This window comes from Lutra lutra, chromosome 9 (genome assembly GCF_902655055.1).
Source record: "Lutra lutra chromosome 9, mLutLut1.2, whole genome shotgun sequence".
NCBI classification, from domain to species: domain Eukaryota; kingdom Metazoa; phylum Chordata; class Mammalia; order Carnivora; family Mustelidae; genus Lutra; species Lutra lutra.
The window spans coordinates 88,878,700-88,905,759 of NC_062286.1; the positions used below are offsets into that span (position 1 = coordinate 88,878,700).

The 27,060-nt window shown below is 39.8% G+C and overlaps 1 long non-coding RNA gene across 1 annotated transcript in view; it reads right to left on the reverse strand.

Annotated features, from left to right (window-relative positions):
- LOC125109200 (uncharacterized) overlaps nucleotides 1-25,578 on the reverse strand; it is a 35,035-nt gene extending 9,457 nt beyond the window's left edge. The window contains exons 1-3 of the long non-coding RNA XR_007130149.1: nucleotides 25,356-25,578; nucleotides 24,896-25,093; nucleotides 23,042-23,100 (exon numbers count right to left, since the gene is read on the reverse strand). This is a non-coding gene — a long non-coding RNA (uncharacterized LOC125109200). The remainder of the gene's footprint in view (nucleotides 1-23,041; nucleotides 23,101-24,895; nucleotides 25,094-25,355) is intronic.
- Nucleotides 25,579-27,060: the final 1,482 nt, after the last annotated feature.

Genomic DNA, 27,060 nt, shown 5'->3' on the forward strand with positions numbered 1-27,060 from the left:
ATTAGCAAATTGGACATTAAAACAGTTTTAGTAGCTGTATCACATAAGTTCAAAACATTGAGTACAGACATGGAAGTTAGAGAAAAGACCCCCCCAAAACATTCAGAGATGAAAACTCTAAATTCTAAGATGAAAACTGTCCTGGATATAATTAACAGCCACTTAGATTTCAGGGAGGTGGGGTGGAATGATCAATGATAGTAAAGAAACACTTCAAAATAATAAAGGCCACATATGACAATACATAGCTAACATTATCCCAATAGTGAAAGGTTGAAAGCTTTCTCTCTAAGATCAAGAACATAACAAGAGTGCCCATTTTCACCTCTCCTCCTCAACATGGTGCTAGAAGTCCAAGTCAGAGCAATCAGGCAAGAAAAAATCTATAAAAGGGATCCAAATCTAAAAGGAAGAAGTAAAATCGTGACTGTTTGCCTAGAACACCCTAAAGAGGCCACCAAAAAGTGTTATAATTAACCTATAAATTTCTATTAAAGTTGCAGGATATAAAATCAACATATAAAAATCAGTTATATTTCTATATACTGATAATGAAATATCTGAAAAGTGATAAAGAGAACAAACCCATTTATAATAGTATCAAAAAGAATAAAATACTTAGGAATAAATTTAATCAAGGCAGTGAAAGATCTTTACACTGAAAGCTATAAGACACTAATGAAAAAAAATCAAAGACACAAATAAATGGAAAGATACCCATTTTCATAAATCAGAAGATTTAATATTGTTAAAATATTCATTACCCAAAGCCTTGGGTTCATGTAATTTCTACCAAAATGCCAAAATTCCAATGGTATTGTTCACAAAAATAGAAAAAGTAATCCTAAAAGGAAATGAAATCACTGTCTGGAAGAGGGATCTACAACCCCATGTTCATTGCAGCATGATTCACACTAGTCAAGTCATGAAACAACCTAAATGCCCATCGACAAATGAATAGATTATGAAGATACAGCATATCTAGACAGTAGGATATTCACCCATAAAAAAGGAAATGCCATTTTCAGCAAGATAAATGAGCTTTGAGGACATTATGCAAAATGAAATAAGTCAGACAGAGAAAGACAATTACCATATGATCTCACTATATGTGGTGGAACAAAACAACTGGTGGAAACAGAGTAGATGGTGGTTGCCTGAGGCAAGAGGTGAGAGTGAGGGCAAGAAGTGAAGGTGGTCAAAGAGTACAAACTTCCAGGGGCGCCTGGGTGGCTCAGTGGGTTAAGCCTCTGCCTTCAGCTCAGGTCATGATCTCAGGGTTCTGGGATCGAGTCCCGCATCAGGCTCTCTGCTCACAGGGAGCCTGCTTCCCCCTCTCTCTCTGCCTGCCTCTCTGCCTACTTGTGATCTCTCTCTGTCAAATAAATAAATAAAATCTAAAAAAAAAAAAAAAAAAAAGAGTACAAACTTCCAGTTATAAGATGAATAAGTTCAGGGATCTAATGCATACATCAGTGACTATAGTTAACAATATTGGATTGTATACTTGAAAGTTACTAAGAGAGTAGATCTTAAAAGTTCTCACCACATAGGGCACCTGCGTGGCTCAGTGGGTTAAGCCTCTGCCTTCAACTTGGGTCATGATCTAAGGGTCCTGGGATTGAGCCCCACATCAGGCTCCCTGCCCAGCGGGAAGTCTGCTTCCCTCTCTCTCTACCTGCCTCTCTGCCTACTTGTGATCTCTCTCTCTGTCAAATAAATAAATACATTTTTTTAAAAAAGTTTTCAACACACACACACACACACAAAATGCTATGTGAGGTGGTAGATGTTTTAACTAACCCTATTGTGATAATTATTAAACAATTTATATGTATATCAAATCAATACTTTGTACATCTTAGACTTGCAAAATGTTATATGTCAATTGTATCTCAATAAAGCTGGGGAAAAAATAAAACACTCAAAAAAAATTTTTTTAAAGAAGGCCACTCATTGGCCATAGATGAGGGAGAAAAATTGAACACACCCTGAAATACAATGTCAGTCAGCAGGAACCCTGGAATTACTCATACCCAGATAGATATCTAAAATGCTTATAGTAAGTAAGAATTTCAACATCTTTTATTCAATAAAGTTTTAAATTTATAATGGGACTAATGTATGTTTTTTCCTGAGGTCTGAGAGCCAGATTCTTAAATCCAGTTAAAGTACTTTTAAGTCTCCAGAGTATACTTACTATGCAAGCACAAATGTCTTTTTCCCTAAGTGGTAACATCTGCTCAGAAACACAGATGAATCATCTCATGTGTAAGTCCTATAAATGAATAGAAACTGATATAAACAGTTATCATTGTAAAAGCATAGGGCATTGCCATAGTGTCACAACTTATTAAAATTGCTTTTATGATTTCTTCTCATAAAAACAATTAAAAACTTAAGGAAGATGTTAAGGAACAACACAGATTTAAATACATGCTAGATACCTAGATTAGAAAAAATAGGGAAATCTGAGAAACTGCTTGTGATTGAATTATTTGATTGATTTGATTAAAGTATGAGAACATGAAGTTTGAGGCAGGTGGCTTTAACCAGCAGAAACTTTCTCTATAGGAATAATGTGTCAACAGTACACTTATTTCTAGTCATTTTATTTTTGTTTTGATTTTTTGTTTTTCCATTTTGTTTTGACGTTATTTTTCTTTTTCAATACCTGGAAAATCTCAGGAACACATGCATGCAACTGTGCAATGGGAACTCAAATATATAATTGACTCAAAATGTAAAGAAGAAAAAGCATAGATCTTATCTAGCTCCAAAATTTTCTCACACATTTCAAAATACTAAATCCCAGCTAAGTGGAAGCCATTATCTCCCTGCTAAATATATTTTTTGAGTTGAAAACAATAAGGTAAGAAAATATGGTTAGATAACAGATCATGTGGAATCGTGCCCAAGACTTTCTTTGTAGTTTATTCTAAATAACAATGGAGACAGTATCAGGAGCCTGGGAATTATTTTGCCATCACTAGTACATCATCACACCATCTGTAACTGGAAAATACTAACAATTTCAATATGAGAATGTGTGCAATTGTGCTTTGAGCCTTCTTTCCTTTGTTTTGTTTTGTTTTATTTTTGTTTTTGTTTTTTGTAAGAATCCTTAATGTAAGATCTACTTTCTTAACAGATGTTTAAGTATACATTATTATTATCTCTAGGCACAGTACTGTATATCAAATTTCTAGAACTCATTCATCTTTCATAACTAGATTTTACCATTGATTAACAAACTCATTTACTCCTTACCCAGCCCTTGGGTATCACCAAGTTCTATTCTTTGCTTTTATGAGTTTGACTATTTTAGATATATCATAAAGTGGAATCAGAAGTTGGAAGAACCCTTGTAGACTATTGGTAGAAGTGCAAAACAGCACAGCTGCCATGGAAAACAGTATGGGTTCCTTGGAAAAACAAAAATAGAACTAATTTATGATCCAAGAATCCGACTCCTAGAAATTTCTCCAAAAGAATTAAAATCAGGATCTCAAGGAGGTATTAACACTCCCATGTTCACTGCAACATTGCTCACAACAGCCAAGATGTGGAAACAACATAAACACCCAACAGCAGATGAATGGATAAAGGAAATGTGGTATATACATAAAATGTAATAATATTCAACCTTAAAACAGAGGAAAATCCTCTACTGTATGACAACATGGACGAACCTTGAAGATATTATGCTAAGTGAAATAAGCCAGTCACAGACTTGCTTTTTTCTTTTTTTTATTGCTTTTTTTTTATTTCTTTTCAGCATAACAATATTCATTGTTTTTGCACCACACCCGAGCTCCATGCAATCCGTGCCCTCTCCAATACCCACCACCTGGTTCCCCTAACCTCCCACCCCCCGCCCCCTCAAACACTCAGGCTGTTTTTCAGAGTCCATAGTCTCTCATGGTTCACCTCCCCTTCCAATTTCCCTCAACTCCCTTCTCCTCTCCATCTCCCCTTGTCCTCCATGCTATTTGTTATGCTCCACAAATAAGTGAAACCATAGGATAATTGACCCTCTCTGCTTGACTTATTACACTCGGCATAATCTCTTCCAGTCCCGTCCATGTTGATACAAAAGTTGGGTATTCATCCTTTCTGATGGAGGCATAATACTCCATAGTGTATATGGACCACATCTTCCTTATCCATTCGTCCGTTGAAGGGCACCTTGGTTCTTTCCACAGTTTGGCGACTGTGGCCATTGCTCTATAAACATTGCGGTACAGATGGCCCTTCTTTTCACTACATCTGTATCTTTGGGGTAAATACCCAGTAGTGCAATTGTAGGGTCATAGGGAAGTTCTATTTTTAATTTCTTGAGGAATCTCCACACTGTTCTCCAAAGAGGCTGCACCAACTTGCATTCCCACCAACAGTGTAAGAGGGTTCCCCTTTCTCTACATCCCCTCCAACACATGTTGTTTCCTGTCTTGCTAATTTTGGCCATTCTAGCTGGTGTAAGGTGATATCTCAATGTGGTTTTAATTTGAGTCTCCCTGATGTCTAGTGATGATGAACATTTTTTCATGTGTCTGATAGCCATTTGTATGTCTTCATTGGAGAAGTGTCTGTTCATATCTTCTGCCCATTTTTTTTCTCCTGTCATATACTTTTATCAGTCTTTTTGCTTGTCTGTTTTTGATTGTATACTTCATAAATCTTACCTTGGGGCCCATTTGGGCTGAACCTTCTCTTTTATCTTCCCTTTTTTTCCTGTCTCTCTCTCTCTCTCTCTCTTTTTTTTTTTCCTTTTACTTTTCTTTTTTCTCTCATTTGGGTGGAGAATCCTGATTGCTCAGAAGTGTTCCAGGGTGCACCTTGACTGCACCACGGTCGATACGTCCAGCTACATCTATTCAGTCATCTCTCACCAAAATGAAGAGGAGGAGGAATGCACAACAGAAGAAAAATACAGAGGATGGACCTTCTGCAACAGAGCTAATGGCTATCAACATAGACAATATGTCGGAAAGAGAATTCAGGCTAACAATTATCCAGGCAATAGCTAGGTTGGAGAAAGCCATGGGTGACCAAACGGAATTGATTAGGGAAGAACTGAAAGCGACCAGAGAGGATGTTCACAATGTTAGGGCAGAGCTAAAAGCTACCAGAGATGAGGTTCATAATGCTCTCAATGAATTCCAATCTAATCTAAATTCTCTCAAAGCTAGGGTAACTGAGACAGAAGATAGAATTAGTGATCTGGAGGACAAACAGATAGAGAGAAAGTATCAGGAGGAGGCATGGAACAAACAGCTTAGAAGCCACAAAAACAAAATCAGGGAAATAAATGATGCCATGAAACATTCCAACGTCAGAATTATTGGAATCCCTGAAGGGGAGGAGAAAGAAAGAAGTCTAGAAGATAGAGTGGAACAAGTTCTTCATGAAAATTTTCCCAATCTCGCGAATGGAACCAGCGTTCATGTACTAGAGGCCGAACGGTCTCCACCCAAGATTATAGATTCCAGAAAAACATCAAGGAACCTGATAGTCAAATTGAGGAATCATAATTGTGGATATAATCTCTTGAAAGCCACTAGGACAAAGAGGCTCCTTACTTACAGAGGAAAGCCCATCAGAATAACGTCAGACCTGTCCACAGAGACCTGGCAAGCCAGAAAGGGCTGGCAAGATATATTCAGGGCACTAAATGAGAAGAACATGCAGCCAAGAATACTTTATCCAGCAAGACTGACATTCAAAATGGATGGAGAGATAAAGAGTTTCCAAGACCGGCAAGGCTTAAAAGACTACACAACCACCAAGCCGACACTGCAGAAATATTAAGGGGGGTTCTATAACAGAGGAAAAATCCTAAGAAAAGCATTGAACAGAAATATGGAGACAACCTACAGAAAGAAAGGCTTCAAAGATCACACGATGACAATAAAAACGTATCTATCAATAATCACTCTCAATGTGAATGGCCTAAATGTGCCCATAAACGACACAGGGTTGCAGATTGGATAAAACGACAGGACCCATCCATATGTTGTCTACAAGAGACCCATTCTGAACCTAAAGATACACCCAGACTTAAAGTGAAGGGATGGAGAAGCATCTTTCATGCCAACAGGCCTCAAAAGAAGGCCAGGGTAGCGATTCTCATATCAGATAAATTAGATTTTAAACTAAAGACTGTAGTCAGAGATACAGAAGGACACTACATAATTCTTAAAGGGACTATCCAATAAGATGAACTAACAATTGTAAATATCTATGCCCCCAATATGGGAGCAGCCAATTACATAAGAAAACTGTTAATCAAGATAAAGAGTCATATTGATATGAATACATTAATAGTAGGAGATCTTAACCCGCCTCTCTCAGAAATAGACAGATCATCGAAGCAGAAAATCAATAAAGAAACAAGAGCATTGAATGACACATTGCACCAGATGGACCTCATAGATATATACAGAACATTCCACCCTAAAACAACAGAATACTCATTCTTCTCAAGAGCACATGGAACCTTCTCAAGAACAGACCTCATACTGGGTCACAAATCAGGAATCAACCGATACCAAAAGACTGAGATCATTCCCTGCTTATTCTCAGATCACAATGCTTTGAAACTGGAGCTCAATCACAAGGAAAAGTTCCGAAGGAACTCAAACACCGGGAAGCTAAAGACCACCTTGCTTAAGAATGCTTGGACCAACCAGGAGATCAAAGAAGAACTGAAACAATTCATGGAAACCAATGAGATTGAAGACATTCAGTCCAAAACCTATGGGATACAGCAAAGGTGGTCCTAAGGGGAAAATACATAGCCATCCAAGCCTCCCTCAAAAAAATGTGGAGAGAGGGGTACCCTCTTTTTTTTTTATAATTTTATTTTTTTTTTCAGCATAACAGTATTCCTTGTTTTTGCACCACACCCAGTGCTCTATGCAATCCATGCCCTCTCCAATACCCACCACCTGATTCCCCCAACCTCCCATCCCCTGGTGATTCAAACCCCTCAGATTGTTTTTCAGATTCCATCCTCTCTCAGGGTTCACCTCCCCTTCCAATTTCCCCCAACTCCCTTCTCTTCTCTAACTTCTCTTGTCCTCCATGCTATTTGTTAAGCTCCACAAATAAGTGAAACCATATGATAATTGACTCTCTCTGCTTGACTTATGTCACTGAGCATAATCTCTTCCAATTCCGTCCAAGTTGATAGAAAAGTTGGGTATTCATCCTTTCTGATGGAGGCATTAAACTCCATAGTGTATATGGACCACATCTTCTTTATCCATTCGTCTGTTGAAGGGCATCTTGTTTCTTTCCACAGTTTGGCAACTGTAACCATTGCTGCTATAAACATTGGGGTACAGATGGCCCTTCTTTTCACTACATCTGTATCTTTGGGGTAAATACCCAGTAGTGCAATTGCAGGGTCATAGGAAGCTCTATTTTTAATTTCTTTTTTTTTTAAAGATTTTATTTATTTATTTGACAGAGAGATCACAAGCAGGCAGAGAGGCAGGCAGAGAGAGAGGAGGAAGCAGGCTCCCTGCTGAGCAGAGAGCCCGATGTGGGGCTCGATCTCAGGACTTCGAGACCATGACCTGAGCCGAAGGCAGCGGCTTAACCCACTGAGCCACCCAGGCGCCCCTCTATTTTTAATTTCTTGAGGAAGCTCCACACTGTTCTCCAAAGTGGCTGCACCAACTTGCATTCCCACCAACAGTGTAAGAGGGTTCCCCTTTCTCCACATCCCTTCCAACCCATGTTGTTTCCTATCTTGCTAATTTTGGCCATTCTAACTGGTGTAAGGTGATATCTCATTGCGGTTTTAATTTGAATCTCCCTGAAGGCTAGTGATGATGAACATTTTTTCATGTGTCTGATAGCCATTTGTATGTCTTCATTGGAGAAGTGTCTGTTCATATCCTCTGCCCTTTTTTTGATATGATTGTCTGTTTTGTGTGTGTTGAGTTTGAAGAGTTCTTTATAGATCCTGGATATCAACCTTTTGTCTGTACTGTCATTTGCAAATATCTTCTCCCATTCTGTGGGTTGCCTCTTTGTTTTCTTGATTGTTTCCTTTGCTGTGCAGAAGCTTTTGATTTTGATGAAGTCCTAAAAGTTTATTTTGGCTTTTGTTTCCTTTGCCTTTGGAGACATATTTTGAAAGAAGTTGCTGTGGCTGATATCGGAGAGATTACTGCCCATGTTTTCCTCTAGGATTCTGATGGATTCCTATCTCACGTTGAGGTCTTTTATCCATTTCGAGTTTATCTTTGTGTACGGTGTAAGAGAATAGTCGAGTTTCATTCTTCTACATATAGCTGTCCAGTTTTCCCAGCACGATTTATTGAAGAGACTGTCTTTTTTCCACTGTATATTTTTTCCTGTTTTGTCGAAGATTATTTGACCATAGAGTTGAGGGTCCATACCTGGACTCTCTACTCTGTTCCACTGGTCTATGTGTCTGTTTTTATGCCAGTACCATGCTGTCTTGGTGATCACAGCTTTGTTGTAAAGCTTGTAATCAGGTAATGTGATGCCCCCAGTTTTGTTTTTTGCTTTCAACATTTCCTTAGCAATTCGGGGTCTCCTCTGGTTCCATACAAATTTCTAGATTATTTGCTCCAGCTCTTTGAAAAATACCGGTAGAATTTTGATCGGAATGGCATTAAAAGTATAGATTGCTCTAGGCAGTATAGACATTTTAACAATGTTTATTCTTCTGATCCAAGAGCATGGAATGGTCTTCCATCTTTTTGTGTCTTCTTCAATTTCTTTCATGAGTGTTCTGTAGTTCCTCGAGTCCAGTTCCTTTACCTCTTTGGTTAGGTTTATTCCCAGGTATCTTATGGTTCTTGGTGCTATAGTAAATGGAATCGATTCTCTAATTTCCCTTTCTGTATTTTCATTGTTAGTGTATAAGAAAGCCACTGATTTCTGTACATTGACTTTGTATCCTGCCACATTACTGAATTGCTGTATGAGTTCTAGTAGTTTGGGGGTGGAGTCTTTTGGGTTTTCCATATAAAGAATCATGTCATCTGTGAAGAGAGAGAGTTTGACTTCTTCATTGCCAATTTGGATACCTTTTATTTCTCTTTGTTGTCTGATTGCTGTTGCTAGGACTTCTAATACTATGTTGAACAAGAGTGGTGAGAGTGGGCATCCTTGTCGTGTTCCTGATCTCAACGGGAAGGCTGCAAGCTCTTTCCCATTGAGGATATTTGCTATGGGTTTTTCATAGATAGATTTTATGAAGTTCAGGAATGTCCCCTCTATCCCTATACTTTGAAGCGTTTTAATCAGGAATGAATGCTGGATTTTGTCAAATGCTTTTTCTGCATCAATTGAGAACCATGTGGTTCTTCTCTCTTCTTTTATTGATTTGTTCTATCACATTGATTGATTTGCGAATGTTGAACCATTCTTGCAGCCCGGGAATGAATCCCACCTGGTCATGGTGGATAATCTTTTTAATATGCTGTTGGATCCTGTTTGCTAGGATCTTGTTGAGAATCTTAGCATCCATATTCATCAGGGATATTGGTCTGAAATTCTCCTTTTTGGTGAGGTCTTTGCCTGGTTTGGGAATCAGGGTAATGCTGTTTTCATAGAAAGAGTCGGGAAGTTTTCCTTCTGCTTAAATATTTTGAAACAGCTTCAGGAGAATAGGTGTTATTTCTTCTTTGAAAGTTTGGTAGAATTCCCCAGGGAATCCATCAGGTCCTGGGCTCTAGTTTTTTGGGAGGTTTTTGATCACTGCTTCAATCTCGTTACTAGATATCAGTCTATTCAGGTTGTCAATTTCTTCCTGGTTCAATTTGGGGAGTTTATAGTTTTCCAGGAATGCATCCATTTCATCTAGGTTGCTTAGCTTATTGGCATATGACTGTTGATAATAACTTCTTTTTTTTTTATTTTATTTTGTGTAAACATATAATATATTTTTATCCCTAGGGGTACAGGTCTGTGAATTGCCAGGTTTACACACTTCACAGCACTCACCATAGCACATACCCTCCCCAATGTCCATAATCCCACCCCCCAAACCCCCTCCCCCCATCAACCCTCAGTTTGTTTTGTGAGATTAAGAGTCACTTATGGTTTGTCTCCCTCCCAATCCCATCTTGTTTCATTTACTCTTCTCCTACCCACTTAAACCCCATGTTGCATCTCCTCTCCCTCATATCAGGGAGATCATATGATAGTTGGCTTTCTCCGATTGACTTATTTCTTTAAGCATGATACCCTGTAGTGCCATCCACACTTGGTCGTGGTGAATAATCCTTTTAATGTACTCTTGAATCCTATTGGCTAGTATTTTGGTGAGAATTTTCGCATCTGTGTTCACCAAGGATATTGGTCTGTAGTTCTCTTTTTTGATGGGATCCTTGTCTGGTTTTGGGATCAAGGTGATGCTGGCCTCATAAAATGAATTTGGAAGTTTTCCTTCCATTTCTGTTTTTTGGAACAGTTTCAGGAGAATAGGAATTAGTTCTTCTTTAAATGTTTGGTAGAATTCCCCCAGGAAGCCATCTGGCCTTTGGCTTTTGTTTGTTTGGAGATTTTTGATGACTGTTTCAATCTCATTACTGGTTATGGGTCTGTTCAGGCTTTCTATTTCTTCCTGGTTCAGTTGTGGTAGTTTATATGTCTCTCGGAATGCATCCATTTCTTCCAGATTGTCAAATTTGTTGGCATAGAGTTGCTCATAGTATGTTCTTATAATTGTCTGTATTCCTTTGGTGTTAGTTGTGATCTCTCCTCTTTCATTCATGATTTTATTTATTTGGGTCCTTTCTCTTTTCTTTTTGAGAAGTCTGGCCAGGGGTTTATCAATCTTATTAATTCTTTCAAAGAACCAGCTCCTAGTTTCGTTGATTTGTTCTATCATTTTTTTTTTTGGTTTCTATTTCATTGATTTCTGCTCTGATCTTTATGATTTCTCTTCTCCTGCTGGGTTTAGGGTTTCTTTCTTGTTCTTTCTCCAGCTCCTTTAGGTGTAGGGTTAGGTTGTGTATCTGAGACCTTTCTTGTTTCTTGAGAAATTCTTGTACCGCTATATATTTTCCTCTCAGGACTGCCTTTGTTGTGTCCCACAGATTTTGAACTGTTGTGTTTTCATTATCATTTGTTTCCATGAATTTTTTCCATTCTTCTTTAATTTCCTGGTTGACCCATTCATTCTTTAGGAGGATGCTGTTTATTCTCCATGTATTTCGGTTCTTTCCAAATTTCCTCTTGTGATTGAGTTCTAGCTTCAGAGCATTGTGGTCGGAAAATATGCAGGGAATGATCCCAATCTTTTGATACCAGTTGAGACCTGCTTTAGGACCGAAGATGTGATCTATTCTGGAGAATGTTCCATGTGCATTAGAGAAGAATGTGTATTCTGTTGCTTTGGGATGAAATGTTCTGAACATATCTGTGATGTCCATCTGGTCTAGTGCGTCATTTAAGGCCTTGATTTCCTTGTTGATCTTTTGCTTGGATGATCTGTCCATTTCCATGAGGGGAGTGTTAAAGTCCCCTACTATTAGTGTATTATTGTCAAAGTGTTTCTTTGATTTTGTTATTAATTGGTTTATATAGTTGACTGCTCCCACGTTAGGGGCATAGATATTTAAAGTTGTTAGATCTTCTTGTTGGACAGATCCTTTGAGTATGATACAGTGTCTTTCCTCATCTCTTATTATAGTCTTTGGCTTAAAATCTAATTGATCTGATATAAGGATTGCCACTCCTGCTTTCTTCTGATGTCCATAGCATGGTAAATTCTTTTTCACCCCCTCACTTTAAATCTGGAGGTGTCTTCGGGTTTAAAATGAGTTTCTTGCAGGCAACATATAGCTGGGTTTTGTTTTTTTATCCATTTTGATACCCTGTGTCTTTTGATTGGGGCATTTACCCCATTAACATTCAGGGTAACTATTGAGAGATATGAATTTAGCGCCATTGTATTGCCTGTAAGGTGACTGTTATTGTATATTGTCTCTGCTCCTTTCTGATCTACTACTTTGAGGGTCTCTCTTTGCTTAGAGGACCCCTTTCAATATTTTCTGTAGAGCTGGTTTGGTGTTTGCAAATTCTTTCAGTTTTTGTTTGTCCTGGAAGCTTTTAATCTCTCCTTCTATTTCAATGATATCCTAGTTGTATAAAGTATTCTTGGCTGCATGTTTTTCTCGTTTAGTGCTCTGAATATATCATGCCAGCTCTTTCTGGCCTGCCAGGTCTCTGTGGATAAGTCTGCTGCCAGTCTAATATTTTTACCATTGTACGTTACAGACTTCTTTTCCCTGGCTGCTTTCAGGATCTTCTCTTTGTCACTAAGACCTGTCAATTTTACTATTAGGTGATGGGGTGTGGACCTATTCTTATTGATCTTGAGGGGGGTTCTCTGAACCTCCTGGATTTTGATGCTTGTTCCCTTTGCCATATTGGGGAAATTCTCTCCAATAATTCTCTCCAGTATACCTTCTGCTCCCCTCTCTCTTTCTTCTTCTTCTGGAATCCCAATCATTCTAATGTTGTTTCGTCTTATGGTGTCACTTATCTCTCGAATTCTCATCTCGTAGTCCAGTAGCTGTTTGTCCCTCTTTTTCTCAGCTTCTTTATTCTCTGTCATTTGGTCTTCTATATCGCTAATTCTTTCTTCTGCCTCATTTATCCTAGCAGTGAGAGCCTCCATTTTTGATTGCACCTCATTAATAGCTTTTTTGATTTCAACTTGGTTAGATTTTAGTTCTTTTATTTCTCCAGAAAGGGCTTTTATATCTCCCAAGAGGGTTTCTCTAATATCTTCCATGCCTTTTTCGAGCCTGGCTAGAACCTTGAGAATCGTCATTCTGAACTCTAGATCTGACATATTACCAATGTCTGTTTTGATTAGGTCCCTAGCCTTTGTTACTGCCTCTTGTTCTTGTTTTTGTGGTGAATTTTTCTGCCTTGTCATTTTGTCTAGATAAGAGTATATGAAGGAGCAATAAAATACTAAAAGGGTGGCAACAACCCCAGGTAAATATGCTTTAGCCAAATCAGAAGAGATCCGAAATCATGAGGGGGGAGAAAGGGATAAAAAGAGGTTCAGAAAGAAAAAAAACAATTAAAAAAAGAAAACCAATTAAGAAAAAATATAAAAAGGAAAAAATATATATATATTAGATAAACTAGTTAAAAATTGTTAAAAAAGAAAAGATTAAAAGTTAAAAAAAATTAGCAGAAGAAGAGAAAAAAAGTGAAAAAGAAAAAAAAATTAAATTAACTGCAAGGCTAAAGAATCATGGGGAGAAAGCCATGACTTCCGTGCTTTGCTTTCTCCTCCTCTGGAATTCCGATGCTCTCCTGGTATTGAACCTGCACTCCTTGGTAGGTGATCTTCGTCCTGGCTGGGTTTCTTGTTGATCTTCTGGGGTAGGGACCTATTGTAGTGATTCTCAAGTGTCTTTGCCCCAGTCAGATTTGCACCACCCTTACCAGGGGCCGGGCTGACTAATCTGCTCGGGTTTGCTTTCGGGAGCTTTTGTTCCCTGAGCGCTTTCCATAGAGTTCCGGAGGACGGGAATGAAAATGGCGGCCTCCCCGTCTCTGGCCCAGGGGAGCCGAGAGCCTGGGGTCCCATTCCTCAGTGTGCCCTCAGAGAACAGCACCCAATTACTCCCGTCACCCTGGCCTCCGGCCGCGCTCTGAGCTGACCGAGCCTGCGACCGGTTCAAGGTAACCCAGAGCTTAGAGCTCACTCCTCGGCTCTGTCTCTGTAGCCGGCTTCCAGGTTCTAATACCTGTAAGCTCTGCGACACTCAGACACCCCCAATCCTTCTGTGACCCTGCAGGACCTGAGGCCACGCTGACCCCGCTTGGGCTTCACCCCAGTTAAGCCTCTGGAGCGATGTCCCTCAGTGGAACAGACTTTTAAAAGTCCTGATTTTGTGCTCCGTTGCTCCACCGCTTGCTGGGAGCCGGCCCTCCCTCCGTGGTCTATCTTCCCGTCACTTTTGATTCACTTCTCCGCCAGTCCTACCTTCCAGAAAGTGGTTGATTTTCTGTTTCTAGAATTACTGTTCTTCTTCTCTTCGATCTCCCGTTGGATTTGTAGGTGATTGCAATCTTTTGATAAGCTATCTAGTTGATCTCCCGCTACCTGAAGTGGTCTCAGCCTGCTACATCTTCGCCATTTTGACTCCTTGTTAATAACTTCTGATTATTGTTTCTACTTCCTTGGTGTTAGTTGTGATCTCTCCCTTTTCATTCATAATTTTATTAATTTGGGCTTTCTCTCCTTTCTTTTGGATTAGTGTGGCCAATGGTTTATCGATCTTATTGATTCTTTCAAAAAACCAGCTTCTAGTTTCATTGATATGTTCTATTGTATCTCTGCTTTCTACCTCATTGATCTCAGCTCTAATCTTGATTATTTCCCTTCTTATGTGTGGAGTTGATTTGATTTGTGTTGATTCTCCAGTTCTTTAAGGTGTAGAGACAGCTAGTGTGTTCTGGATTTTTCAATATTTTTGAGGGAGGCTTGGATGGCTATGTATTTCCCCTTAGGACCTCCTTTTCTGTATCCCATAGGTTTTGGACCGAATGACTTCATTCTCATTGGTTTCCATGAATTGTTTCAGTTCTTCTTTGATCTCCTGGTTGGTCCAAGCATTCTTAAGCAAGGTGGTCTTTAGCTTCCCGGTGTTTGAGTTCCTTCGGAACTTTTCCTTGTGATTGAGCTCCAGTTTCAAAGCATTGTGATCTGAGAATAAGCAGGGAATGATCTCAGTCTTTTGGTATCGGTTGATTCCTGATTTGTGACCCAGTATGAGGTCTGTTCTTGAGAAGGTTCCATGTGCTCTTGAGAAGAATGAGTATTCTGTTGTTTTAGGGTGGAATGTTCTGTATATATCTATGAGGTCCATCTGGTGCAATGTGTCATTCAATGCTCTTGTTTCTTTATTGATTTTCTGCTTCGATGATCTGTCTATTTCTGAGAGAGGCGGGTTAAGATCTCCTACTATTAATGTATTCATATCAATATGACTCTTTATCTTGATTAACAGTTTTCTTATGTAATTGGCTGCTCCCATATTGGGGGCATAGATATTTACAATTGTTAGTTCATCTTATTGGATAGTCCCTTTAAGAATTATGTAGTGTCCTTCTGTATCTCTGACTACAGTCTTTAGTTTAAAATCTAATTTATCTGATATGAGAATCGCTACCCTGGCCTTCTTTTGAGGCCTGTTGGCATGAAAGATGCTTCTCCATCCCTTCACTTTAAGTCTGGGTGTATCTTTAGGTTCAGAATGGGTCTCTTGTAGACAACATATGGATGGGTCCTGTCGTTTTATCCAATCTGCAACCCTGTGTCGTTTTATGGGCACATTTAGGCCATTCACATTGAGAGTGATTATTGATAGATACGTTTTTATTGTCATCGTGTGATCTTTGAAGCCTTTCTTTCTGTAGGTTGTCTCCATATTTCTGTTCAATGCTTTTCTTAGGATTTTTCCTCTGTTATAGAACCCCCCTTAATATTTCTGCAGTGTCGGCTTGGTGGTTGTGTAGTCTTTTAAGCCTTGCCGGTCTTGGAAACTCTTTATCTCTCCATCCATTTTGAATGTCAGTCTTGCTGGATAAAGTATTCTTGGCTGCATGTTCTTCTCATTTAGTGCCCTGAATATATCTTGCCAGCCCTTTCTGGCTTGCCAGGTCTCTGTGGACAGGTCTGACGTTATTCTGATGGGCTTTCCTCTGTAAGTAAGGAGCCTCTTTGTCCTAGTGGCTTTCAAGAGATTATATCCACAATTATGATTCCTCAATTTGACTATCAGGTTCCTTGATGTTTTTCTGGAATCTATAATCTTGGGTGGAGACCGTTCGGCCTCTAGTACATGAACGCTGGTTCCATTCGCGAGATTGGGAAAATTTTCATGAAGAACTTGTTCCACTCTATCTTCTAGACTTCTTTCTTTCTCCTCCCCTTCAGGGATTCCAATAATTCTGACGTTGGAATGTTTCATGGCATCATTTATTTCCCTGATTTTGTTTTTGTGGCTTCTAAGCTGTTTGTTCCATGCCTCCTCCTGATACTTTCTCTCTATCTGTTTGTCCTCCAGATCACTAATTCTATCTTCTGTCTCAGTTACCCTAGCTTTGAGAGAATTTAGATTAGATTGGAATTCATTGAGAGCATTATGAACCTCATCTCTGGTAGCTTTTAGCTCTGCCCTAACATTGTGAACATCCTCTCTGGTCGCTTTCAGTTCTTCCCTAATCAATTCCGTTTGGTCACCCATGGCTTTCTCCAACCTAGCTATTGCCTGGATAATTGTTAGCCTGAATTCTCTTTCCGACATATTGTCTATGTTGATAGCCATTAGCTCTGTTGCAGAAGGTCCATCCTCTGTATTTTTCTTCTGTTGTGCATTCCTCCTCCTCTTCATTTTGGTGAGAGATGACTGAATAGATGTAGCTGGACGTATCGACCGTGGTGCAGTCAAGGTGCACCCTGGAACACTTCTGAGCAATCAGGATTCTCCACCCAAATGAGAGAAAAAAGAAAAGTAAAAGGAAAAAAAAAAAGAGAGAGAGAGAGAGAGAGAGAGAGAGACAGGAAAAAAAGGGAAGATAAAAGAGAAGGTTCAGCCCAAATGGGCCCCAAGGTAAGATTGATGTAGTTTACAAACAAAAACAGACAAACAAAAAGACTGATAAAAGTATATGACAAGAGAAAAAATATATATATATCTATATCTATCTATCTATATATATACGTATAGATATAGATATATATAAGCAAATAAAGGAAGAACCTCATCAAAAAGAACCCCAAGTATAAGATTTATATACTATCAGGACAAACACAAAAACACAGAAACACTGGCAGAAGAAAAAAATGGGAGAGTGGTTATAATTTCTCAGTGTGGGCGAGGAAGGTTGTTTTGATTCTTCCTGGATGTATCTTGATATCTTTGTTAAAGGACTCAACTTTCCTAAGATAAAGGGGGATTAAAAATTGGTTTACCTATAGGGGTAGCATTGTTTGGGGAAAGGGGATTACCTTGACGTTTAACTCTATATGAATATTAGAAAATAAAAATAAAAAAGGAATAAACTAGACTAAACTAAACTAAAATTTTTAAAATAATTTAAAAAATAGAAATGCAAAAGAAAAACACAGGTGTATGTATCAAAAAGTTCAGGTTAGAAGGTTATTATGGAATTTGATGTGCTGGTCATCTCACTGTGGTGGTAAATAGGTTAAAAAATTATCTATATAAAAAAAATGAACCAGAATAGTGGGAATTAGTTAAAAATAAAAGTTGTCCTATGAAGTATTGGTGGTTGTTCTCTTGTAGTCTTTTTTTTTTTCTTTCCTGGTTGGTTTTCTGGGGAGGGGCCTGCCACGTGGGTTTTCAGTCAATGATGTTCCCTGAGTTAAGTCCTCCCGACCCCTTCAAGGGGGTGGGCTCTGAGGGAACCAGTTTTTTTCAGGCTTTTGTTCTCTGGAGGTCTTTATGTTTGTTCACTTTTTTTTCTCTTTCCTTGACCACTTTTGATGGTTTTGTAGGTTTGGAGGAAAGCAAACTGCACCCAGACCTCCCTTTCAGAGAGAAGCCTCAGTCTGGTCCCCTCTGGGTGCTGCAGAGGCCATATAAATTCCTTCTTGGCCACTGGCAGAGCAGGTTCCAAGTCACGGTCCCTGGGGACATAGGATCTTCTGCTTGTACCCAAAACCACGGAGACAGCGGCGGCTGTCTGGGCAGCTCCATACCACCAGAGAGGTTCCAAGCAGCGATTGCACAGATTTTCCTGCTGGCCCCGCCTGGGAGAGCCTGGTCTTTCTGGGTCTAAGAGTGCTGGGCTTGCTCACACCTCTCTCAGGGGAGGGTGTGGGTCATGCGCACGTCTCAGGCTCTGTAGCAGCTCTGTAGCAGCTCTGTAGCTACGCTCAGATAGCAGGACGCGGGTCTGAGAGCACCAGGCTGGGCCTTTGCGCACCTCTCTCAGGGAGGGTGAGGGGCACGCGTGTCTCAGGCTCTGTAGCATGGCTCGGCATTCTGCCAACTGGCAAGGCTCCCAGTCCCTCACAGGAGCCAGACCCCACAAGTTCTCAGGCGCGCTGGCAGCTCAGGGACCAAGATTTGGTTTCTCTGCCGCATTCTCTCTGGCTCAGGGCCAGGGGAGGCTGTCCTGGGTCCGGAGACTTAAGCCCCTGTCCCTAGCCGCCCGGATTCCCACAATTCCACCCCCCCCCCACTGCGATCCTTTGCTCTTTCTGAGTGCTTTCAACCAGTCTCCAAGTTAATGCTGGTCCCCAGATGCAGGGCACTCTCGTATTAGGGGTATTACTTTCCAATCGGTCGCCTCTGGTGGCTCCCTCCCCCTTTTGTTTATCTTCTGATATCAGTCCGACGTTCCCACTCCGCTTTACCTGCCCACTTGCGTCTTCTGCCCCTGTAGAGATCCAGATGTGTATAATTCTGATCTCAGGCTGATTTTATGGGTGATTGAGTTCTTTGGCAGGTAATCAGCTCACTTTAGGGTACAGGTTGAAACGGCTCCTCCTCCTACTTCCCCGCCATCTTGTCTCCCCCACAGACTTGCTTTTTTTACAGAACTTTTCCATCTCTTTCTCCTCCTCCCTACCTCTACTCCTTTCTTTTCTCTTTCTCTCTTTATCCCCCAAGTCCTTTTCTTACAGGGCAATTACGGTTTTGCTTGCAGGGAAAGTCCTACAGATGCCCAAGTGCTAACACTTGTATTACCTGCCCAAATTCCATTAAAGCTCTCTTAAAGGCAGAACGTTTGAGCAGAGGAGCAGTGCCTGGGAGTCAAGAGAACTTCTTTTCAGCCCATTACTACTGTTTGTTCCCTGAGTGACTTTAGTCATTTGAATACCAATGAGATTCAACAGGAGAATCTCAAACACATCTTGGAGTTGTTAACATCTCAAAGTCTGGTGCTTCTAACATCAAAAAAGACTTCACAATGCAGAAACCTAAAGTTCTATGGTGGAGCACCTAGGGCTTAGTAAGATCTGGGACTTCATCATCCGAGTGAGGAAGGAAGAGCTAGAAATGGAGGCAGGGAAGGGTGGTGTGGGACCTAAGACACAGCTGGCCTAACTACTTCAAATGAAGGAGGTGTCATGAGGGGAGGGGTAGAGAAGGAAGCCAAAGACCAAGAGAGAAAGTGGGCAGTTGGAGACAGCTTGTCTTCCTTCCAGTTTCAGGAACATGGCTAGGGTTCATAAAGTGTTTATAAACAAAAATATGAGATATAGAATAAAAGAGAAGGACTGTGTGGAAAGGGTCTGACACCCAACCTGGAGAAAATACTTGTAGTACAAAGGGGGACACGTGTTGAGATGTCACCAATTTAGTTCAAGTCATGGCATGGAATTTTAAGTGTCTTGAACTCGTTTATTCATTTAAAAATGATATCATGTATTCAGTGGTCACTCTGTGTCCAGTATTGTACATGGTCAAGTAAAATGATGGTGGAGTCACATGCACTTACCATGAGAATGTTCCCTAATAATGTCTCCCCACTTCTGTAAGGACCTCAACAAATTGCTAAAGATTGCATAACACAGGTGGCCTTTACTGGCTAAAATCTATGCAAACAGAAGGACATTATTACAACTAATAGGAACAATGAATAGAAAGGCACTTTCCTCCCCACTCTGAGCCTTGTACTTGGAGACACTCTGTGGAGCAGAAAGGTGAAAATTATCATTGCAGTGTAGTGAGTTGTAACTGGACTGAATTCATTTGTGAGTATGCCCAGCAGGCTTTACCATAGAAAACAAGCTTCCCTAACTCTGTAAGCTTAGCTTTCTAGCATTAGAATCTTCCAGTGGCTAAAACTGCCCTTAGAGTACAATCACAGATGCTTGTGATTCTCTTATTATTTTCAGAACTCCATAAAGGCCACTTGACTAAATGTTAAAGAGAAGAAAGGAAGTGCTCATGGCCCCTTGACATCTATAAATTCAACACAGGAAATTTTAATAATTTAAGGTATTTATTTACAGAACTCTCAAATTTGGCAACTTTAATTTCCTTTCCAAAATAAAAGGGAAACATTTTTCCTGTGGCCTACTACAGTGAAAACAGAAAACAAAAAAAACCACCACTCCCAAATTCCCCACCCCAATTACCTATCATCCACGCTAGCTGTTGGAAGAGACACAAATGTTCAATGATTTCTGTCACCCATACCCATCTCTTGAGATGATCATGGACATAATTCTCTTAAACCAATTTCTTTTAGATTTCAGAGAGTGTGTATCTTGGCACTGTACAACTATAGCAGTTCCTAAGCAGCCTTATCACTAATCCCTCTGGCCACCTCTATCATAATACACTTACTAAACCCAATAAGTAAAAAACAACTTCTACTAATCTCTACCTTAACATATGTGCACACCGGGTAACCATATTGATTTATGGTTATGTGCTTATGCTTCAGACAAATAGTGCAGCTGTGTCTTTCCATAACAAACACCCAGGAATACAGAGGGAATTTCATTTCAGTCAGTGTTGCCTTGAAAATCTCCAAAGGAGGTTGATAACATGTAACTTTGGATGGTAAATTATTAATGGTCAACACAGGCTAAAGTAAAACGTGAGATCATGGTGAAAGTCTACAGTGAAATCAAGTTTACAGGAAGTATTACAAAATTAAGGAAAAAAGCACAGCATCAATAATTCAATACCTCATATATTAAATGAGCAACCCATACCTGCAAGAAAAATTACACACGGTTTCTGGCTTTTAGGATGTCAGGAAAATAATTTTTTTATTGGAAAAGGCAGCACGGATACGTCTGTCTTAATCTTTTTCCTTCTGCTCTGGAATTAAAGAGAACAAGAAGGGGGAAGTGGTGAATTTCAGACACCAAGGTCATTTTCTCTCTCAAGAGAGCACCAGCTTTGTTAAAAGTCAGACAGAACGATTAAAATATACAAAAAAATTCTGACTTTGTACCCTAAAATAGAAATAATCGTTTTGTTAGAAAGAGTACAGTTATTTTAGATCTTTAAAGAAGAGTAAGATCTGAAGGGAAAACATGAGACGTGGTCAGCGTGGACCCCATAGGTATTAATATTAAATATAAATATTACAATGTTTTTGAAGAATTCTTTCCTAGACATCCAAGTCCAGTATATACTACACCCTTCTCCCTATTCTGGTTACACTGAGGCTGGGACCCGACAATGTACAAAAATGAAGTCAGAACTGGGCAGGTTGGGCCTACTGCATGGGCTGCCCCCTCTATTGAGTCTTCACAGAAGATTTCCCCCAGAAATGAAAGTCACTTTCTATATCCTTCTGTGGACAGGGTCATGACAGCAAGTGGTTTAGGGCCTTGGTGAAAGAGCTTTTTCCATTCTTCAGCCAGTAAAAACTGAAGTGTAAATACCTGAACACCAGTTTCCTATCAATGTGCAGTATAGTTGAGCTCTGGGCCTGTCTAAGCTAATGGGCCAGTGACGAGCACTGTCTTCCTTCAGCTCTGATCAGGGTCAGCAGCTTCATGCCCCTCTGGGATTAGGAATTCTGTTCCAGCCCCCTCTTGCTTTGTTATTTGCCTAAGTCATGTCCCATATCACCTCCAAGACTCTAAACTCCAATAACAGAGCTGTTGGGATTATATCCTTATTAAAATAAATGCTGAATAAATGACCATATTCTTTTCAGCAAGCCTGAGACTTATATCTGCAATATTTAGCTGTCACTCGAAGGACCAAACTAAGAGAGGCTCTTGGTATCTATTTGCCCTCTCTGGATTTCAGTTTCTTCACCTTAACAGGAAAGATGTTGAATTAGACACTTTAATGATCTGAGCATGGCTCCTTCCATCTACTTGGTACTCTACTGATGAAGTTTTGGGGTATAAGTGAGGTTCAGTGGGGTGAGGTCCAGAGCCAATGACCAAGAAAGAATTCTTGAGATATCTTTGGTGCAAAATGGTAGTTTATTAAAGCACGGGGACAGGACCCATGGGCAGGAAGAGCTACTGCCCCAGGGTTGTGAGAGGTGGCAGGTTTTGTACCATGAGGGTGCGGGAAGGAAAAGGGCGGTTTTGATAGAACTTTCATATGCTAAAGAGGACCTACAAGATACTGGAGGCCTTGAGGCCTTGCTATTGTCAAGGTCATTTTTCCCTCTAGCAAGGTATTAACATTAAGATAGTTGGGAGATTCCTAAAGAATGTCATAATATGTCCCACCCAGGAGTGGGGGTGGGGGAAGGTTGGAAGGTGTAGCTTTTGCTTTGTCCTCAGCCAGCCTTCTGTTCCCTCATCACTACGTCTAGCCCTGTACACCAGGAAGCCTTACCTACTTGGAGCTCCCCAACCACATGACAATGTCCCGTGCTTCCCAGCAAACACTGGTGCTGCTCCCTGCCAGATGCATCTTCACCCCACTGAAGATGCCATCCTCCACTTCTTCTAGCCCTGCCCATACTTCTGTGAATCAGTTCAGATATCAAACCCTTCCAGAAACTTCACCTCTTCCCCTCTTCCACCATTAGTGACCCCAGTCTGGATTTGGGCTCCTCTTCCAAACTCTCCTGAGCATGTTTTAATCATAACATTTGCCATCCTATGTGTTTTCTGTTTTCTTGTCCACCTCTACTAGACCTCGATCTTCTGGGAAGCCACTTTCATGAGTGCAGTCATGGCACCCAGCAAACTTTCTGGAGGAGGTTAGTAACTAATGTTAATTGGAGGAACTTAAAGGAGAGCCGAGATGAGAAAAGGTACAAGTTACATTGTGTCTATTCAAATGTTTTACTTAATGTCTGTCTCAGACTATGAGGATGATTCTCACTTGTCAGAGCAGTGCCTGTTACATGTAGGACTTACTTCAATAGATATTTGTTTAGTGGATGACAAGGAACTTTCTAACAGTCATCCTGGATGCTGACATTGTCCTTTTCTAAGAAGGAGGAAAAACTGGTATTTATATACAAACATACACATACACATACACATATCTTTTGCATCAATAAAGACTTTACTTTAGCAAGGATCAAATTCAACACTAACATTTACCTTAAACAAAGTGAAGAAACCTTTGTACAGCCAATTGCTCTGGAAAATCACACCTGTTTCTGGAAGAACGGAAGGGGAAACACAGCCTTTAGTTACAGGTTATTGAGGAATTGAAATATTGCTCATCTGAATGCAAAACACCTATTAAGAAATTTTTATGGTTATTACACTCTGAAATTTTAATATATTGTATCAATTGGGTTAAATAAAATATTTTATTAAAGTTAATTTCACTTTTTATTTTACTTTTTTTAATTAGAAACTTCAGAGGGGCGCCTGGGTGGTTCAGTGGGTTAAGCCGCTGCCTTCGGCTCAGGTCATGATCTCAGGGTCCTGGGATCGAGTCCCGCATCGGGCTCTCTGCTCAGCAAGAAGCCTGCTTCCCTCTCTCTCTGCCTGCCTCTCTGTCTACTTGTGATCTCTCTCTGTCAAATAAATAAATAAAATCTTTAAAAAAAAAAAAAGAAACTTCAGAAACATCTGTGACTCACATTATATTTCCATGGGATAGTGCTGATCTAGGACCTGGTAAACATTCTCTAGTCTTTATTCTCTTATATTATTTCATCTTTAGTAACAAAGCTTTGGAATTCATGACAAGGAAATCTTCATTTAAAGAACTGCTCTATTCCACTTTTCCAAACTCAACCAAATCCTAATCATTCAAAACAGTGCCATCTGCTGAGAGAAAATAGTAACAGCTCTGGAAGTAATTTCACTATGTGAGCCCTGGCACAGGTAGTTTCCCTCTGGCTCATGTTTACAGTGAAATAAGAATATAGTGAGCCCAGAGTAAGAGCAGGGTAGAAACTACTGCATTTTAACCTCTGATGCTCTGTATATACAACTGGCTTCTTTACCCTCTCCTAATGTAGACAGCTCAGCCTATCTGGCCAGCTGAGTGTTCCCTGAGGGTGAGGGGGCAGATGGTGGTAGCAGAGCATTTCCTGTTGGCAGTGGCATTCTTTATTGTGGGATCTTCCCTGTCCTCACAGATGCTCCTTTGGGCCATTACAGTGCTCAGAGCTTGCCTTTGTGCCTGAAGACATTTTAAATGTTTCCAAGTGAAGTCTCTGAATCAATGTGTATGCTTCAACACATTTTAAACATCCTCAACTTTAACTCCACGTTTCTCAATTGCCCTATTGGAATATTTTCCACAGCTAAGACACCTGCCCACTGCTGGATAGAGGGAACAGAGGAGAAGGGACATCAAAGATGACACAAAACAATCCTTTGATGGAGAAATGTTGACTACCTACCCATTCACCCCCCTCAAAACAGGTCTCAAAATGGGAAGGAGACTATGTCACTCTATGGAAATATATTTTCAGAAAATCCATTTTTGTAAATGACACTAGCATTTCCCATTGGCTATATCTTGAACTATTAGTTAAGAATAACCTACTTATTTTTTCTTAAGACACCAAAAGTTAACGCTGGCCATTTTGGCTAATTGTGTATTCATACATATGTGTGTGTGTGTAGTTATATGTGTGCACACATGACTCTGCATGCACCCATATACCCACACTCATTTTCACTCCAAATATAAAGCATTCTTTCTGTGAAATATGATTCCAGATGCTTTTGATAATATCCATCTTTATGGCTTTCTATATTTTCCAAATTTCAAGTAGAATAGGAAAAGGAAAGGAAGAAGTAGAGAGAGAATATGGGGGGGGGGGACAGGGAACGGGAGGGAGGGAGAACTGCTGTCTCAGAGCTACTTCTTTTAGAAAAGAAATGTCAGTCAGAATAAAAGCCCTTCTGTCAGGCAGCTTGGAGGAAACATCTAGGAAAGCTCAGTAAGGCACTTATAGGATCACGCATGCCCTCTCCTATACCACTTACTAAAGACATTTTCTCCCAGAAGGAATGGGTAGTATTGCATGCAGGAAAGGTCATGTTTTCCTTTACATTCATCCAAGATGAAAGCTGCTTAAGAGTCTTCTAAATTGCTTAACCTTAGGTCCAGCTGGAGACTCTTTTTTGGCACTGATTTTAAAGCTGATTCTTCAGGTCAGTCTTCAGATTTTCAAACGTAATAATCTTAAAAAAAAAAAAAAACAACAGAATTAATAACTGAGTTCTGCTTCATTTCTTCCTACCAGGAGGCACACAGAGATTGGTCTATGGCCATTGAAAATCAATGCTTTCAAGAATGATATTGACCTACTAATTAGTGAACAGCCTTGCTAGGAGGAAACAGAATGCTCTGAAAATTCAATTTGCATACATGTATTTCAGGTTTTAAAAAATGCACTTAATGTCAGAGACCCCATTATGCATGATGACCTATTTCTGGACTAACCATCTCAATGCAAAAGACAGATTTACATTCTGAGGACCTCCCCAGTCCAAGACCAGACCAGACCAGACCAGATGTGGGCTGAGCATCTATTTATGTTGACTGATGGCCTTTTGTCATTCTGTCTTGTAGGCTGTGACCATTTGAAACTTCAAAAGGGATGCAGTCAGACATAACAGGCTCTTCCATTCAATGAAGCAGAGAGACAGGCTTGAGAAGTCAACCACACCTGTCAAAAAAAGAAAATGTTCTGTCCAGACTAATCCTTCAGATTTTCAAGCCTTCTGACATGATGCATGTCCAGTGCATAAAAAAGTATCAGTGATGAATGCAGAAAAAACAACTAATGACATTTCTTTTATATCTAAAATATACAACTTAAAAAAAGTAATAATCCAAACCATCCTTTTAACTCAGTAATTACTTAATAATGAATTATTCCAAATACATAGAATTGTATTCTAAAATTCAGGAATTTGTTGTAATATTGTTTACAATCTTTAAAAAAAAAAGAATTGGTTAGCAAATTATAACTAATTAAAGCAATGAAGCACTATGAAATCATTAAACATCGCATTTTAGATTAGTTAAAATATGTATGGATAATAAATCAGAGAAAAAAGATTTCTAATTTGTATGATATCAGTTTCATATCAAATATATGTGTATCAGTATAGATAAGATCTATAGATTTAATAAGACTATGGATACAACACATTTTTCGTGTCTGGGGCTGTCCAAAGAGCTATGGGGTCAAGACTTTGTATGGATGAAGTATTAGTGGAGGGCTGCCTGGTGTTACACAGCAGAGATGGGAGGATGCCAGAATAATTTTTATAAAGCTTAGAAGTTCCTTAGGCTTGAGGGCTTATGAACACTAGAGATTTCAAATAAATTTAAGCTTCCAATACCATTAACAAGCAGATAATTCTTTTTTTTTAAGATTTTATTTATTTATTTGACAGACAGCTATCACAAGCAGGCAGAGAGGCAGGCAGAGAGAGGCGGGGGGAAGCAGGTTCCCTGCTGAGCAGAGAGCCCGATGCAGGGCTCGATCCCAGGACCCTGAGATCATGACCTGAGCTGAAGGCAGAGGCTCAACCTACTGAGCCACCCAGGCGCCCCAACAAGCAGATAACTCTTAATCACAATTTGATGAATGATGAAAACTGGATGAAAATCCAGAATGTGATTTTCATCAGGCGTGGATTTAAATAAGTAGAAGAAATAATGAAAGTGTGCAGGTGGAAATTATTCCCTTGATGTGTGTCTTTATTTTGCCATCCCAGTGAGGTGTCAGAAACGGGAAATGGCTGAAAATGCCAGATAAACATCTTCCCAATATATCAGGGGGTAGATTGGAAAGCTTACAACTCCAGGATAACCTATCCTACCTTCAGTTATGGCTATTAAGCAATAAGGAACTTCCTTGGTCAGAGAACAACTTTACAAGTCTTTGACAAATTCCAAACGTTTTTCATGTTTTACCAATGAGAATTATAATTTATGAGACTCCAAAATTTAAACTCAGGATGTTTTATTTGCATTTACTTATTTATTTACTTATTTATTTATTTTAAAGAGTGCGTGTGTCCAAGATGGGGGCAGGGAGGAAAGGGTAAGTGGAGAGGGAGAAAGAATCACAAGCAGGCTCCCCCACGTGGGGCTCCATTTTACAACCCTGAGATCACGACCTGAGCCAAAATCA